Raw genomic sequence first — 16,322 nt, forward strand, 5'->3', positions numbered from 1 at the left:
GATCTTTTGAGGATTATAAAATATTTTTTAATGCAATCTCTGTTGTGAGTGCGAAGGTTGCCTAAGTTTTGTCCTAATACTTTCAATGGAATGCGTTGTTGATTTTTCTGTCATTGTAACAAAGATTCTTAAGTTTTATATTTTTATATCTTTCTGTGCCAGAATTATATAGCGAGAGCAAAAAGCTCCATAGGAATTTGATCAACTGTTTTGCGGCATACCTTGCGATTAACTCGAAGATTTTCGAAAGAATGGTCGTTCGAAATTTCATTGACCGGATTTGTGTACATGTTTAATAGAACAGAAATATTTATATCTTAATACAGCTATGTTTTTATGTTTCTGCGACCAGGATACTAGTCAAACAAATACAGAACAAATTTACTATTTTAAGCTAGCAACTGAATTAGAAGCGACATTGATTTTAGCTTAAAAATCGAGAAAATGTTCCCGGGGGTCCAACTTAAATATTTCGATGCTTTGCTGAACAAATAGTCATAGATGTGATAACGCAACAAAAAATATGTTTATAGAATTCATTATCAAAATTAAGAAATATGTAGGAATGATGTAAATGAAATAAAAATTGACTAAGTTGGAATTACTTTTCAAAATTTTCTGGGGGGGGGGGCACAAGTAGGTTTGAAGGGGGCCAGCCCCCTCCTTATTTACGCCAATGATAATCAATGACGAGTGCGATGGTCTGTAGTAGTAGAAGAGTGTTGAGAGCAATCTGGCACTCGCTCTTTATTACACAGAGGAGAATGACAACACTGAAGATATTGCGCTTTTTGCACTTTATAAGAGTTTTGCGAGATTTTTCTTCTCACAGTCATCTTTTCCTCACACTCAATACACTCAAAAAAGTTGGATTTTCCGTGTATAATATTTGTGTGTGAGTGCTCAATCTAAAAACAAATAGACGTCAAATCATGGCGGGAATCGATTTAGTGTACACGCTTACATGTGACTAACGAGTAATGGGTTATAATTGGGTAAATTTCAGTAACAAAAATCGATCAAGCCGAAATGAGAGTGCGTGTGAGAAAAAGAAGCGGGCAAATCACAATCTACACCTAACTCTTCAAATTGGTGAAATCGGCAATAAATAGGATATATATTTAAATAACAAAATAGGACACTGTTTCTCATTTCAATTATATATAGGGGAAGGTGGAGGGTAGCCGGCACTAGTTGCCACATCGGGGTATTTTGCCAATCTAGCTGGAATAAAGTTAATTTAAAAAAAAAAATGGTTTTTTGTAGTGTAAAAATATTTAAAAAATAGCTGAATAGTGTGGGACCTGCTATCTGCATATGTTTGTTTATTTGCAATGATATTTTGACAGCTACGCTCTTTGAAACTTTGCGGTTTTTAACTAACGTTTCTATTTTTGCGGCTTGCTTTTTCATAGCACGAAATTTATTATTTCGGTGTTCATTCTGTACAACCTTAATTTACATTATTACCACGGATGATGATTATGGTGGTAATATAGTAGACCATACATATTTAAATATAGAAAAGAACCCAGATTAATCCACCTAGCCGTGATGATGCCTTTCTCGTGCGGCAAAAAAATAGTATTTTGGGCATTACTTCTGAGCTCATCGTCCGATTTGGTTAATTTTCGATAGGAAATAATGATACAAGATTCTGCGTCGAAAGCAACCTGTTGCGATGAAATCGGTTTAGGGTAAGTGCATTAAAAGTGAGCTAGATTTTTTTACGCACTTTTTTCTGAGAAAAAGTATTTTGGCCATTACTACCAAGTCCATTGTCCGATCCGTCCAATTTTCAATAGGAAACAATGGGGCAGGATACTGCGTCGAATGCAGCCTTTTTTGAGGGAATCCGTTTAGGGTAAGTGCATTGAAAGTGAGCTAGACTTTTTTACGCGCTTTTTTATGAGAAAAAGTATTTTGGCCATAACTTCCAAGCCCATAGTCCGATCTGGCCAATTTTCGATAGAAAACAATGGGGTAGTATATTGCGTCGAATGCAACCTGTTGCAACCTGGTTGAGGGTAAGCGAAAAAAAGTGAGCTTAACTTTTTGCTCTTTTGGTGCGCACACACACACATACACACACACACACGCACGCACACACACACACACACAGACATCACCTCAATTCGTCGAGCTGAGTTGATTGGTATATAACACTATGGGTCTCCAGGCCTCCTATAAAAAGTTCATTTTTGGAGCGAACATATAGCCTTCACGTATACTTAGTATACGAGAAAGGCAAAAATCGATTGTTTTGAGATATATGGAGGAATCAATAGTTGCTACTTTTGAATAATAAAAAAGATGAAAAACTCACAATTTCATTGGTCTGGCATTTCGTTATTCGGTAATATTTCAACACATGGCCGCTAGATATACATCAATCCTTTGTAATCCCGAAAAAGAATCTTGCGCAAAGTGCGCCATTTCAGAATCGGGGTCTCGAAAGTTGTAATGCAATTTGAGATTTTTCTGTGAAATGCAAGTTATTTGCAAGTGCGATGAACTTACCATCTCACTTTCCAAGCGTATATATGTCGACTATATGATAGTATGTAACAAAATATTTTTCATATTTACGAGATTCTAATCAGCCGTATTACGCTTGGGGAACACGGGGTAAAACGACTCATAATTTGTAAAGACAGGGAGGAATGTATCTGTGACTGTCGATTATTCACAGCATTAATGTTAAATTCATTTTATAAATCTATTTGTTAAGGCCATCAGCAAGCCACCGGGGTGTTTCCATCCCACCGCACCGGTGGATGACATGCCTCATGCTGAGGCCCCAACAATTCACTATAAACACTGGTCATATATCATTGAATACTTACCCCTTTTTCGCATACCTTACTCCACCTTTGGAGCATTTCATAACATACCTGAAACGATATAAAACATGATTTAATTACATACAAAACACTGATATAATATGAACAACTTACCATTCGATCATTCGTGAAGTAAACAACATGAAGTCATTTGTTTATCCCTGTTTATCCATGTATTATTTTTGACAGTCGTTCATTCATTTATTTAGTCTACATCTATACAGATAACACTGAATCAACAATTTGACGCCACAATACACGGTTCGAGGCCGCATCTCTCCATCCTCGAATACGCCCCACGCTCGCCAAGTCGTTCTGCACCTGGTCTGCCCATCTCGCTCGCTGCGCTCCACGTCGTTTCGTACCTGCCGGATCGGAAGCGAACACCATCTTTGCAGGGTTGCTGTCCGGCATTCTTGCAACATGCCCTGCCCATCGTACCCTTCCGGCTTTAGCTACCTTCTGGATACTGGGTTCGCCGTAGAGCTGGGCGAGCTCATGGTTCATTCTTCGCCGCCACACACCGTCTTCTTGTACACCGCCAAAGATGGTCCTAAGCACCCGTCTCTCGAATACTCCGAGTGCTTGCAAGTCCTCCTCGAGCATTGTCCATGTTTCATGTCCGTAGAGGACTACCGGTCTTATTAACGTCTTGTACATGACACATTTGGTGCGGTGGAGAATCTTTTTCGACCGCAGTTTCTTCTGGAGCCCGTAGTAGGCCCGACTTCCACAGATGATGCGCCTTCGTATTTCACGACTAACGTTGTTGTCAGCCGTTAGCAAGGATCCGAGATAGACGAATTCCTCGACCACCTCGAAGGTATCCCCGTCTATCGTAACACTGCTTCCAGGCGGGCCCTGTCGCGCTCGGTTCCGCCCACAAGCATGTACTTTGTCTTTGACGCATTCACCACCAGTCCAACTTTTGTTGCTTCACGTTTCAGGCGGGTGTACAGTTCTGCCACCTTTGCAAATGTTCGGCCGACAATGTCCATGTCATCCGCGAAGCAAATAAATTGACTGGATCTGTTGAAAATCGTACCCCGGCTGTTACACCCGGCTCTCCGCATGACACCTTCTAGCGCAATGTTGAACAACAGGCACGAAAGTCCATCACCTTGTCTTAGTCCCCGGCGCGATTCGAACGAACTGGAGTGTTCGCCCGAGATCTTCACACAGTTTTGCACACCATCCACCGTTGCTTTGATCAGTCTGGTAAGCTTTCCAGGAAGCTGTTCTCGTCCATAATTTTCCATAGCTCTACGCGGTCTATACTGTCGTATGCCGCCTTGAAATCAACGAACAGATGGTGCGTTGGGACCTGGTATTCACGGCATTTTTGAAGGATTTGCCGTACAGTAAAGATCTGGTCCGTTGTCGAGCGGCCGTCAACGAAGCCGGCTTGATAACTTCCCACGAACTCGTTCACTAATGGTGACAGACGACGGAAGATGATCTGGGATATCACTTTGTAGGCGGCATTAAGGATGGTGATCGCTCGAAAGTTCTCACACTCCAGTTTGTCGCCTTTCTTGTAGATGGGGCATATAACCCCTTCCTTCCACTCCTCCGGTAGCTGTTCGTTTTCCCAGATTCTGACTATCAGTTTGTGCAGGCAAGTGGCCAGCTTTTCCGGGCCCATCTTGATGATCTCAGCTCCGATACCATCCTTACCAGCTGCTTTATTGGTCTTTAGCTGTTGAATGGCATCCTTAACTTCCCTCAAGGTGGGGGCTGGTTGGCTTCCATCGTCCGCTGAACTGACGTAGTCATCTCCTCCGCTGCCTTGACTTTCATTGCCTGTACTCTCAGCGCCATTCAGATGTTCCTCGTAGTGCTGCTTCCACCTTTCGATCACCACACGTTCGTCCGTCAAGATGCTCCCATCCTTGCCCCGGCACATTTCGGCTCGCGGCACGAAGCCTTTGCGGGATGCGTTGAGCTTCTGATAGAACTTGCGTGTATCTTGAGAACGGCACAGCTGTTCCATCTCCTCGCACTCCGCTTCTTCCAGGCGGCGTTTCTTCTCCTGAAAAAGGCGGGTCTGCTGTCTCCGCTTCCGTCTATAACATTCCACGTTCTGCCGGGTACCTTGCTGCAGCGCGACCGCCCGCGCTGCGTCCTTCTCCTCCAGAATCTGTCTGCACTCTTCGTCGAACCAATCGTTCCGTCGACTTCGACCCATATACCCGACGTTATTCTCCGCTGCGTCGTTAATGGCTGCTTTGACTGTATTCCAGCAGTCCTCAAGAGGGGCCCTATCGAGCTCACCCTCTTCCGGCAACGCTGCCTCGAGATGCTGCGCGTATGCAGTGGCGACATCAGGTTGCTTCAGTCGCTCTAGGTCGTACCGCGGCGGTCGTCGGTACCGAACATTGTTGATGACGGATAGTTTTGGGCGCAGTTTAACCATCACCAGATAGTGGTCAGAGTCGATGTTAGCGCCACGATATGTCCTGACGTCGATAATGTCGGAGAAGTGCCGTCCATCAATCAGAACGTGGTCGATTTGTGATCCTGTCTGCAGTGGCGATCTCCAGGTGTACCGATACGGGAGGCTGTGTTGGAAGTAGGTGCTGCGAATGGCCATATTCTTGGAGGCGGCGAAATCAATTAGTCGTAGGCCGTTTTCGTTCGTCAGCCGGTGAGCGCTGAACTTTCCTATAGTCGGTCTAAACTCCTCCTCTTGGCCAACCTGAGCGTTCAAATCTCCTATGATGATTTTGACGTCGTGGCTTGGGCAGCTGTCGTACTCACGTTCCAGCTGCGCGTAGAATGCGTCCTTATCATCATCAGTGCTTCCGGAGTGTGGACTATGGACGTTGATTATGCTGAAGTTGAAGAACCGGCCTTTGATCCTCAACCTGCACATTCTCTCGTTGATCGGCCACCACCCGATCACGCGCCTTTGCATGTCGCCCATCACTATGAAAGCTGTTCCCAGCTCGTGTGTACTGCCGCAGCTCTGGTAGATGGTATGATTACCTCTAAACGTTCGCACCATTGATCCCTTCCAACAAACCTCCTGCAGCGCTACGATGCCGAATCCACGGTCCTTGAGCACATCGGCGAGTATGCGTGTGCTCCCGATGAAGTTGAGAGATTTGCAGTTCCACGAACCGAGTTTCCAATCGCTAGTCCCTTTTCGTCGCAGTGGTCTTCGCCGATGGTTCCGGTCCGTACTCTCTTGTTGATTGTTCGTTGCTTATGATTTTTAAAGGCTGGCTTGCAGGGCCTGACACCAAACCCCTAAATTACCGGAGGACCATTCCTCCTTATTTCCGGTGGACCATGGTGCACAGTTTCACTTAGAGTCCCTCGCTGGCACTCGGACGATGATCAGCCGCCCCTAACATGGGGAACAGACGCTGTTGTGAGCCGATCCTGACATGGAGAACAGACGCTCAATAAGATTTGCACCTCCGGAGAGGAGCAAACCCCCCCTTCCCTGTCAGCATACGACCATAGTTCCCACCGGGGTTGGTTACCCGATCTTCCCTAAGGTTGCTCGTATCCCGGCCAGCACCGCGGGGAGGTAGGGATAGGAGTTGCTGGGTAAGAGGCTAAGGACCGCGAGATGGGGTCTATTTTATTCCTTCAGGTACGCGAAGTACCAATGGTACGCTTTACCCAGCATTTGCCGTGCCGACAGTCGTATTCAGTCATTGTTACACTTTATACAATAATGCCCAAACAACTTGCAAGCAACAATTGTACACAAATCTAGAAAGTTCTATGTAATGAATAGGGTAGAGCTGACTATAAATAGGACACCGTACTATGTAGAAAGTTAGTTCGTAATAAATCATCAAGTGGATCGGATCGTTTTCCTTATACCCCGGCCAGTTGGCCGGGTTCGGATTCCTTAATCCTGTAGCCTGTGTACCAGGCACTACTAAAGCGTTAACACTATTACAATTCAAGTCTTTCTGTTATTATTTGAAAGTTGCTAAAGGGCGTTCAGGAAGGTTGTGATTTGTGAATGACTCCAAAACAATACATAATATAAAATTAAGGGATAAACAATAAAATTATCATACAAAGTACTGAGATGTTAAGCTAAAAATGATTGAACTGAATAAAAAAGTACACTGAAGTCGGTTTTCACACGAGGGATACGTTCCATGTAAATCAAAACCATGTGAATTCCAAAAACCGCGAAAACTTCTCACGAAAAATTTCACGGCTCTTATGGGGTTTTTGATCTTTTTAAAAAGTCGCACTAAGAAAACTTTTATGGAAATTTGCATAAAAAATGTGACCCCTGTGTAAACGAAATGATTTCGTTGAAGCAGTTGTCACAACGGAGAACATCAAAACTCTTCCTAGAAGAAATAAAAATGATGGTCAGCTGGTAGACGAATTACGACGAAGTATGATAATCCCTTGGCTCGTAATCTCATTAGCTAACTTTCTTACCTTATAATTTCTTCCTTACTATTTTACTTTTACATTTGCTTACTCACCAACTGAACTAGTTATTTACCCACCCACCCACTATCTCGCATACTCACTTAGTCACTCAGCGTTTTTCTATTCTTACTCAAATAATCATTAATTTGTTCTCTCGCTTCCTAACTTCTCACTCATTCACTCACTTATTCACTTATTCATTTGCTAGCTCACCCAATCAGTCCCCCACGGCTTGACACGCTAACTTCCTCACTAATTGATTAACCAGTCCTTTTACTAACTCACTAAATCCCTCGTTCCCCTTGTTCATAATTTTTTTTCTCACTCACAAGCTCTCCTCATCTTCTGATTAACTCTTCTCTCACTTATTTATTCACTGACTTAATTACTAACTCACTCACTTATTCACTCACTTACTCTCTTACTAACTTACTTATTAATACGCTCACTCACTCACTCACTCATTTACTTTACTCGCTCACTTACTGACTCACTCATTTACTCACTCACTTACTTATTCACTCACATACTCTTAATTACTTGCCCATTCACTCACTTACTCACTCTCTCATTGACTCACACGCTCACTTACTCACTCACTCATTTACTCACTGACTTAAGCAGTCACTTATTCTCTCACAAGTTTATATCTTCATTTTTTGGTTAATCTCGTTCGTTTACTCATTTATTCATACTCTAATGAACGATAATCTTCCATTCACTTGTTCGCTTACTCACTTACCCACTTACTTGCTCACTCACTTATCCATTCGCTCACTCACTTGCTCAATCTGCACCATCAACTAGCATTTTTATTGGATTCTACATACAGTCATATATTTATTATACAGTGCACTGGGGTTGCTTTTTAGGCAATTTGTTTTTGGTTGTATTTGGCACTTAAAACAAATAAAGCTTTACGGTTATCACTCGAAAAAATCTACAAAATATCATGGAAAAATTAGGCGAAATTGAAAAAGTCATGGAATTTCAGGTGACCAAAAAATTGATGAAAATTAACCGCGTAAAAAGCGAGCTCGGTGTATATGAAGGTCATGTTATCCTCAAAACTGTTTCTTTATCACAATAACCAAAAAACAAAGTAATTTGAGTGGTTTCAACAAATAAAATAGTTTATTCCGGCTAGATTGGCAAAATACCCCTATGTGAGTCGGTTGACGGCACCCCGTCGTAAGTTTTGACAGAAAACATATGTGGCCATTCTGACATTTGCATTCGTGTGCTATGTAAGCACGATCTTGTTGTGCTCATCTCCGAAGCATATAGTCTTTGTTTCGTTTTACAGATTAAAGACTTTTTCGTCAAGTGAAAACCCACTCCAAAGCTTTTTTTTCCAATTTGCTTAGTGTTATAAACCGAATAAAGCGATCGAAATGGTGAGTGCATTCACGGCGTGTGTATGGGGGACCTTTATGACAAAAAATGACCAACGCTAAAACTTTTATTTGGTGAAAATATAGCTCTTCAGCTTAAATTTCGTGACTGTTTCAATACAATCTACCGAGGGTTCCCGAACAACTTTTTGTTTTCTCCCTGAAACGGATTTTTTAGTTGCAAAACTATCGATTTATTACCGCGTTCCCTATTAAATTTGATCCCATGATTTGTCTTCTTTTCAATCATCTTAAAAAAAACTAAGGGGGAATCGATTATTACCAAGTTATAGTCTGAATAACTTGTTTATTGGAGCTCATGCGTCAAAAAGCATAACGAAGCCGAACTCCCAACCAAATTTGAAACCATGCCAAATTTGAAACTTGTTATGTTAATGAATAAGTTTAACTGGTGTCACAAAATTATTCAAAATGATTGCTCGTGTTTAACAATAATTTACCATAGTACATAATATAATGTTAGCCATGCGATAATATATGCATCTACAAAGCAACACCATGCTGAAGGTGACTGGTAATGGAAGTAAATATCTAGCGTATAAAAATCTAAAAAAAAATGTCTGCAAAGTCCGAGGTCAAGCCAACCACCAACAGAATAAGCAAACAGTCAAATACAAAATCTGGACTATCATAACCGGAGTAGTTTTGTGAAAAATTGTCAAAAGTTTGGATTTTCAGTCAGAAAAACCGTGCTAAAGGAATGAATTTTATGAAAACAAAATTGTCCCACAGTTCAGAATAGTTAACCAATAAACGAAAATCATACTCCAAATGTATTTTCTTCTAAACGACACTTATTTTCAAGATTCTTGGTACAACCAGCTAACTTTGAAGTGATTGATGAGCTTCATTTTCATTCACCTATCTAAAGGAAACAAAGATAAGAACCGTAATTTCTAAAACTTTACCAATGATTAAGCTCCGCTAATATTTGTCGAAACTCAATAAAAGAAATGTGTTCCTTATTTTCAAATCCAAGAAAAATAATCCCACATAGTAATACCGAGAAAATATTTAACCGGGGATACAACTTAGCCACCTCCAGCATGATCCAGCAAGTAAAAATAGTTTGAAGATTTCATCCTTGGAAATGTGATAAAAAATCGTCAGGTTTTTTTTAATTTCTTATATCTTAAATGTCGGAATTTCATCGTTTTTCGTAAATTCTCTTAAATCTGGATAAATCTCATAAATCTGGATAAATCCTTGGAGCCTTTGAAATTAAATTTGAAATAAAATATTCATTTATTGCAATTTCTATTTATTTTTTATCAAAATTTGTTGAAACAAAATGGCGTCTTTTGGAAAAAAAAAATCGGCTATTCTTATTCAATCTCACCTTGAGGTTAAATAAGGGTGAGATTATGAGTATTTTTTTTAATTTTAGTTTTTCAACAAATTGTCACCTATATGGATTCGCTTTATGAGTTTTTCACGGTGTACTCTGTGTTTCGTCTTTGACGTTCTTGATACGATACCGACTTGGTTTCATCGTTCTGTTCACATTAATGTTGAAGTTGTGGAGTGCATTATCTTTATTCGCAATAGCTACAGTTGGCCAAGTGGCTTTTGGTGCAGGATCCTATTTTCGCAAGGGTGCCTCCCCCTAGGTATCCTACACGGAGAAAACGGAAAAAGCTATCTAGCTTATTTTTTAATAGTTTTAAAGATTTCTCAAATTTTAATTATTCGAGAGATTATAAATCAAGCTTTATTGTATGCATTAGAATGCTTTTACGAAATTTAAACCTTCATTGCTTATCCACCTCCATAAAAATTCTTGCGACTTGTTGTTTTACAAATGTCGGGTGGATTATTACTATATTCAACTTAATGGAAGTTTTCCAATGATTAGCAAAATTATGAGTTCATATAGCCATATTAGTCATGAGTAGATGTCAGCATAACTATTGGATCAAGGTAAGTGCGAAAAATAATCCTGTTCTTTGGCACAAACATGTCTGAATAAACTTTTTTTCATACAGATGTTTGATACTCAATTTGTACAAATGCTTGCCTGTCGGAGTGATTTCATCGGAGGAGACATCTCCAATAGCAGAAAGCAGAAAACCCCGCGTGGACGTGCATGCACAAAAAATACCGGGAAACAGAATTCTACCATTTTACAATGTGACGGATGAAGTGACGGGATTGCAATATGGGTCGAAAGTCATCAATTGGTAAAAATATGCCGTTATGGACGTCAAAATTGCCACCGAGAAGAATGTAGGTGAAAATCATCTCACAAACCAACAACGACGATATTTCGCTATTTCTGGCATGCGCAGATGGCCAGACCGTCGTACATCATCAATGGAGCTTATCCGTTCCGTATGCTGGAGATCAACTGCACAATTTCGATTGAGACCGCCACTTGTTACAGGTCTTGTAACATGTTTTTTATTGAGATTAAGTTCAATGATATTTAAATATTTATAGGTTCTGAAAATACATGCAGCTTTTTTGATTTATTTTGTAAAACAAACCTTTTGAACGAATAAATTGCATATAATCCTGATTAGATAAACACGGAATAATCCTGAAAATGATTAAAATTAAAATAATCATTCTTAGCTTATCATGCATTTAATCTTCGCAATGAGTGGATAGACCGAATATGGTTTTAGATTAAACTTTAATCTATTTAGCTTTTTTATTTTTATCCGTGTACGTCAAGCGGTCGTGTCTTGTATAGTATACAACCCTACATTTTTTTAGATATGTATGTCGGACATTTTTGTTTGTTACACTGAAGCCCCAAACGCAATACAACGGAACGGCGACGGAAACGGCAAATTTGACAGAAAATATATGGGCTAACTGTCAAATTTTCCGTTTCCGTCGCCGTTCCGTTGTATTGCGTTTGGGGCTTGACGGCTCCTATGCGCAATAAGGCAAAGACAAAGGTGCTGTTTGAACGAGATGGCGCCACAACATTTAAAGTAAAATTAATTTCCTTGTATGGACAAATCATCCGTTCTCATCAACTACGCATCGCATCAATATGAAAGCTAGGTTAAAAAGTAACAAATAATTTTTAGATTTTTTGTACCACGACTTGTTTTGCAGTTCTAAACAATAAAAGAGATTTCATTGTACCTCCATACTAAATTCTAGCTGTTTACTTTCAATTCCTTCAAGACTGTTCTCCACCTCGTGTGTGTGGAAGGAACATTAAAAACTTACGATATCGAACAGCAGATGTCATTAGTGTATATGCAATATTACATTGATACAAACACGCTGCAACACCACCTGTCGCCTGATAATGGAAATATTGCAATTATACCATCAGGTGTAGTGGCTGTTGTTAAAATGTTTTGAAAGGGCCTCAAGCGGATTTTTTGCTAGAATGCAACTGACGATCTCCTATTGCGTTTCCAAATATTTGGTAAACACTTACTTTAATGAGGGACCGACTGTTTACTTCGATGACATTTACTTCCAGGGTGCAGCAGCCGTAAAAAGTGTAGACAACAACCTTCCGTACACCATGTTTACGGTACTCGTCACTGAGTGGCGCTACCGTCGTTTCTATCTTTGTTGTTAAGCCTGCTACTCTATGTTCTGAGATTTTCTCATTTTTCACCATGAGCTCATGGAAGAATGGTAGTGGGAAATCGATAGAATGTATGGGAAAATCAAGTATTTTGCAAATTTATGGAAAATGGTGGTGCTTTAGAAGAAAGTAGTGATAAGGAATGAAGTATGAGGTACAAAGATTATCTCCTGCAGTTAGTCTCCTGATTAGTAGTCTAATAGTGATGAAATTTCGATTTTACTACCATTGAAGAAACGCCATCTGTTGCAATAATCATTTTGACTGGTACCTTATTGAAATAGTGAAATTGACTTCAGAAACCTGAACCTTCAGAGTATTTTGTTGTTCATAACCCGTTGTGGTGAGGAGCTATAAGCTCTTGTACGCTCATGCGTTGTATGCCCTCTTCAAGGGCCCTTTTCCCAACTTTTCCTTTGTTCTCCCATCCACGTTCCTTACCTTTTTGTTCACTTCCTTTTCCGTTAGATGTGTGATGAAAAAGGCTGTGAGTCTTCAATGGCACAAATATCTCAAATTGAGGTGAAAGTGCCCCTGAAGCCGACGTTATGAGACCAGCTACGGTTACGGTTTGTGTCACTACACCTGAGATAGGGATGAATGCTCTTCTGGGCTAATATCCATCAAAAACAAATCAGCAACCAGCACCTAGAATATGTAATCTGTTGCAATAATCGAACAGGCATTCCGTAGCATTATTCTTAGCCAGATAACCGGCTTAGTTTTAGATAAAGTTTTTTCACCTTAAAATCCAATAATTTCCAGCATCAGTACGGTAATCACAGGCTTTGTTCGCTGGTTGTTGCCTATAGGAAGAAAATAAGGTAAAAATGATGATTTGCTTATCGGCTTTACCGGTCATTTCTACTCAAAGTATGAGGGAGTAGATAATCGAAAGATAATTTGAAAATCATCAGATTGAAAGCCGTTCGCTAAAGCGCGAACAAGTATGAAACGATAGAGGGTGAAAGGGAGAATGGAAGTTCATCTATTGTGTGTGGGGCGAGACAGCCCTGTTGTATACCACTCTATTATATCAAGTATTTCATTACCATATATACGTTCAATCAGGTGAACATCATACCATTTCGATAACCTATTGTATAGAGTACTTTATGGTACAGAACACCAATCCGGTTGGTTTTCCAAGAAGTCAAAACCATTACTTGAATAATTTTTGGGACTGTGGGATAAAAGTACGCAGGAACCAGTGGGGCAAGAGTACGCATATGAATCTTCAAGTTCTGATGTCAAACCCGTATCTCCGGCTGAAATAAGACTTCTTCCAAAGCGTAAAGATCCACAACTAAGAAAAAAGGGACAGAATTCGAAATTATCACAAGTTTTTAGGATAAATTGAAGTAATTCGGTGTTAGAAAGGACTTAGCGAACAAAGCACTGAAGCGAAATAATGAAATTGTATTAGGACTTGTTGTATACCCAAACATAGTACGAAAACACGATTTCATCTAAATGATAATTTCATTTAATAAAAACAAACATTCATAAAATACGCAACGTTTAGCTGGGAGGGATGGCGAGATGTGTGACGATCCATATATTTTTTTGAGGATTCATACAAATAGTGTAAAATAGGGGGGAGGGGTGATGAAATAGCCTAATTTTACATTGGTGGACTTTCTTCAAGGGAAATGCCTTTGTTATCGCCACGCGAAACCTGATATTAATTTTTACCTCTGTAGTTTTTTGTATATATAAAAACAATGGTTTTTCGTATGAAAGTGCACATTTTAGAACCCTCTCCCCCTTTAAGAGTTACGTTATCTTTAAGCATTCCCTAATATATGCTCATTAAACATCAATTAAATGTTATTAACTCTTATTTGTGTTAATATATACTTAAAGCACATGATTCGATAAATGCGTACTCTTACCCCACCCGATGCGCACTTTTACCCCACCGGTGGGGTAAGAGTGCGTTTTTCACTTGTCTTGCAATAAGGGTTCTACTAAAACGAATCTAAATAATTTCAATATTTTTTCCACTGGGTAACATAAAGGAAGAGTATATGAATGAATCATCGACACTGATTTGATATGCAGAAGCTTGCTTCATAAGGGCCACATGATCGATTGAAAACTAAGTGCGTACTCTTGCCCCACTCTACTCTACTCCAGATTATACTCCGCCAGAAAATAAATTCAAATGTCAATTTAGGAACAGTTGTTATACGAATTGAGCGTAATTTCCGAGTGGAAGAAGGATTTTTAGTTGTATTTCGTTAAAAACCGAGACATATTTTATCCCGTTGATATTTATTACAGTGAGTCAAAAAGTATTCGTCTAGCTGTGTGTTTTCTAGAAAATGTCAAAGATAGAATCTAGTAAGCTCAAAAAAATAAAACTATCGATTACATTGTGTAGTAAATTAATCAATTCATCCTTATTGTTAAAAATCAAACAGAAAAATAAAACAATAACACAAACAAAGGTAACAAAACATAACAATTCATTAAATACGGGCTCAAAAAGTATTGCCTTTTGCATTGAAACTTTTCATTTCGTCACTGAAATCATTGACACTTATCTTCAGCGACTGCTTCCGCGATAGAGCATTTGCACATTTTATTCACTCATACATCTACATTACTGTCAAAATGTGCATTTGACAATTAAATTTTCAGCTAAAAGCTCTAGTTTTTGACACCGGTGCACTCACACAACCAATCGACATCAGTTGTCAAAAAATCAGGAGTACCAACTTGACGACTATCTCATTGTCGCCGAGTCTGGCGCTGAGTGCTCGGCGCGGAAACCCAAAGGTGGGAATAAAATTTTGGGGCTTATGCGTAATATTCGTCTATTCAGGTTTTGCTCGCTTTTGAAACGAAAACAGGAGTTGTAGAATGGAATTCAATATTTCGTTGGATTCCCCTGTGTATCTATGACGGGCTGTAGTTCTTGTGGCATGGAACTGACCAAATTAGCCGTAACGGGGAACGGAATATTCTTCCATTCTTCTTTCAACACTAATTTCAATTCGTTGTTGTTGGAAATATGACTTTCACGAATTTCACGAAAAGTTTGTCGTCCAGAATCTTCTAATTGAGTTAAATTGGATTCATATCTGGGCTTTGAGGAGGCGTTTTGAGTTGATTGGGGTTTTATAGAGTAGCTGCAGCTTAGTACTTTAGGCTGTGTGCTCGAGGTAATTATCACCCCGTAAGATGTATGTTCCCTGTAAGCCTAATTTCTCAGCACTGGCGTTCAAATTTTCTTTCAAAATGCGTATGAACATTTTGTGATACATAATTCCTTCAATAATGTGAAATTTTCCCACACCGGTTGCGCTCAAGCACCTCAGACACCATGACGGAGCCCCCACCATGCTTTACTGCTCGAAAGAGATTCTGCGGCTGTATCTCAATATTCCTTTCCGCCATACCATACATCGGCTATTTGATTTTGTTTATCAAGCCAGTGTTGTGGCGAGCAAAATGTATTGATCTCGAACGTCCAAAGGTTCGAAGAGGAGATGAAGAAGATCTCTTCTGTCTCTGATACGATCGGTGGCATTCGAGATCACATTACTGCTCAGATGAACATCGCGTTACAAGCCGGGATGGAACAATTGGGGAGAAATGTACAAAATGCACTAGACGGTGCAATTATTGGTTTTCGGGATTTAATTAATAAAGAGTTGGAAAATATGAAGGGTTCATTTTTTCAATTTAGTGCGAATAACAAGTTAGCTGCAATGAATGTGAATCAAGGTACATCTCTACCGACTACGGAGTCAACCCAAAATCCAGGGTAAAAAACGAAAGGTTCAAGAAGACGCTACCGATGCGCTCGAAAATGGTTGTGATGAGAGAATTAGCTTCGCGGATGTAGTGAAACACAGTTCTGGGAGTAAAAACAAGATCAACAAAGAAATAAAAATTAGTACAAATGAAGTAAAAGTAACTCGTAAGGCTCGCCCGGTCATTGTGATAAAACCGAAAGAGTCCAATCAGAGTAACGATGATACTCTAAAGTTTTGAACAAAAAACTGGATCCAAAAACACACAAAATCAGTAACTTTAGGAACGGTAAAAACGGCTCTATTATTGCTGAGTGTGCAACAG

The 16,322-nt window shown here is 39.9% G+C and overlaps 1 protein-coding gene across 5 annotated transcripts in view; it reads right to left on the reverse strand.

The window, feature by feature from the left end:
- Positions 1 to 16,322, reverse strand: part of LOC134208651 (toll-like receptor 7) — a 59,740-nt gene that overhangs the window by 22,442 nt on the left and 20,976 nt on the right. For 3 of the 5 annotated variants that reach the window (XR_009978684.1, XM_062684413.1, XM_062684410.1), the window contains exons 2-3: positions 12,977 to 13,039; positions 12,675 to 12,881 (exon numbers count right to left, since the gene is read on the reverse strand). The exons of 1 other annotated variant lie outside the window; for it this stretch is intronic. The gene's annotated coding sequence lies outside the window, so the exon portion shown is untranslated. Of the gene's footprint in view, positions 1 to 12,674; positions 12,896 to 12,976; positions 13,040 to 16,322 lie in introns of all 5 variants that reach the window. One more of the 5 variants, XM_062684411.1, reaches the window with a different exon arrangement.

The sequence above is a fragment of the Armigeres subalbatus genome, chromosome 2 (genome assembly GCF_024139115.2).
Source record: "Armigeres subalbatus isolate Guangzhou_Male chromosome 2, GZ_Asu_2, whole genome shotgun sequence".
Classification (NCBI taxonomy): domain Eukaryota; kingdom Metazoa; phylum Arthropoda; class Insecta; order Diptera; family Culicidae; genus Armigeres; species Armigeres subalbatus.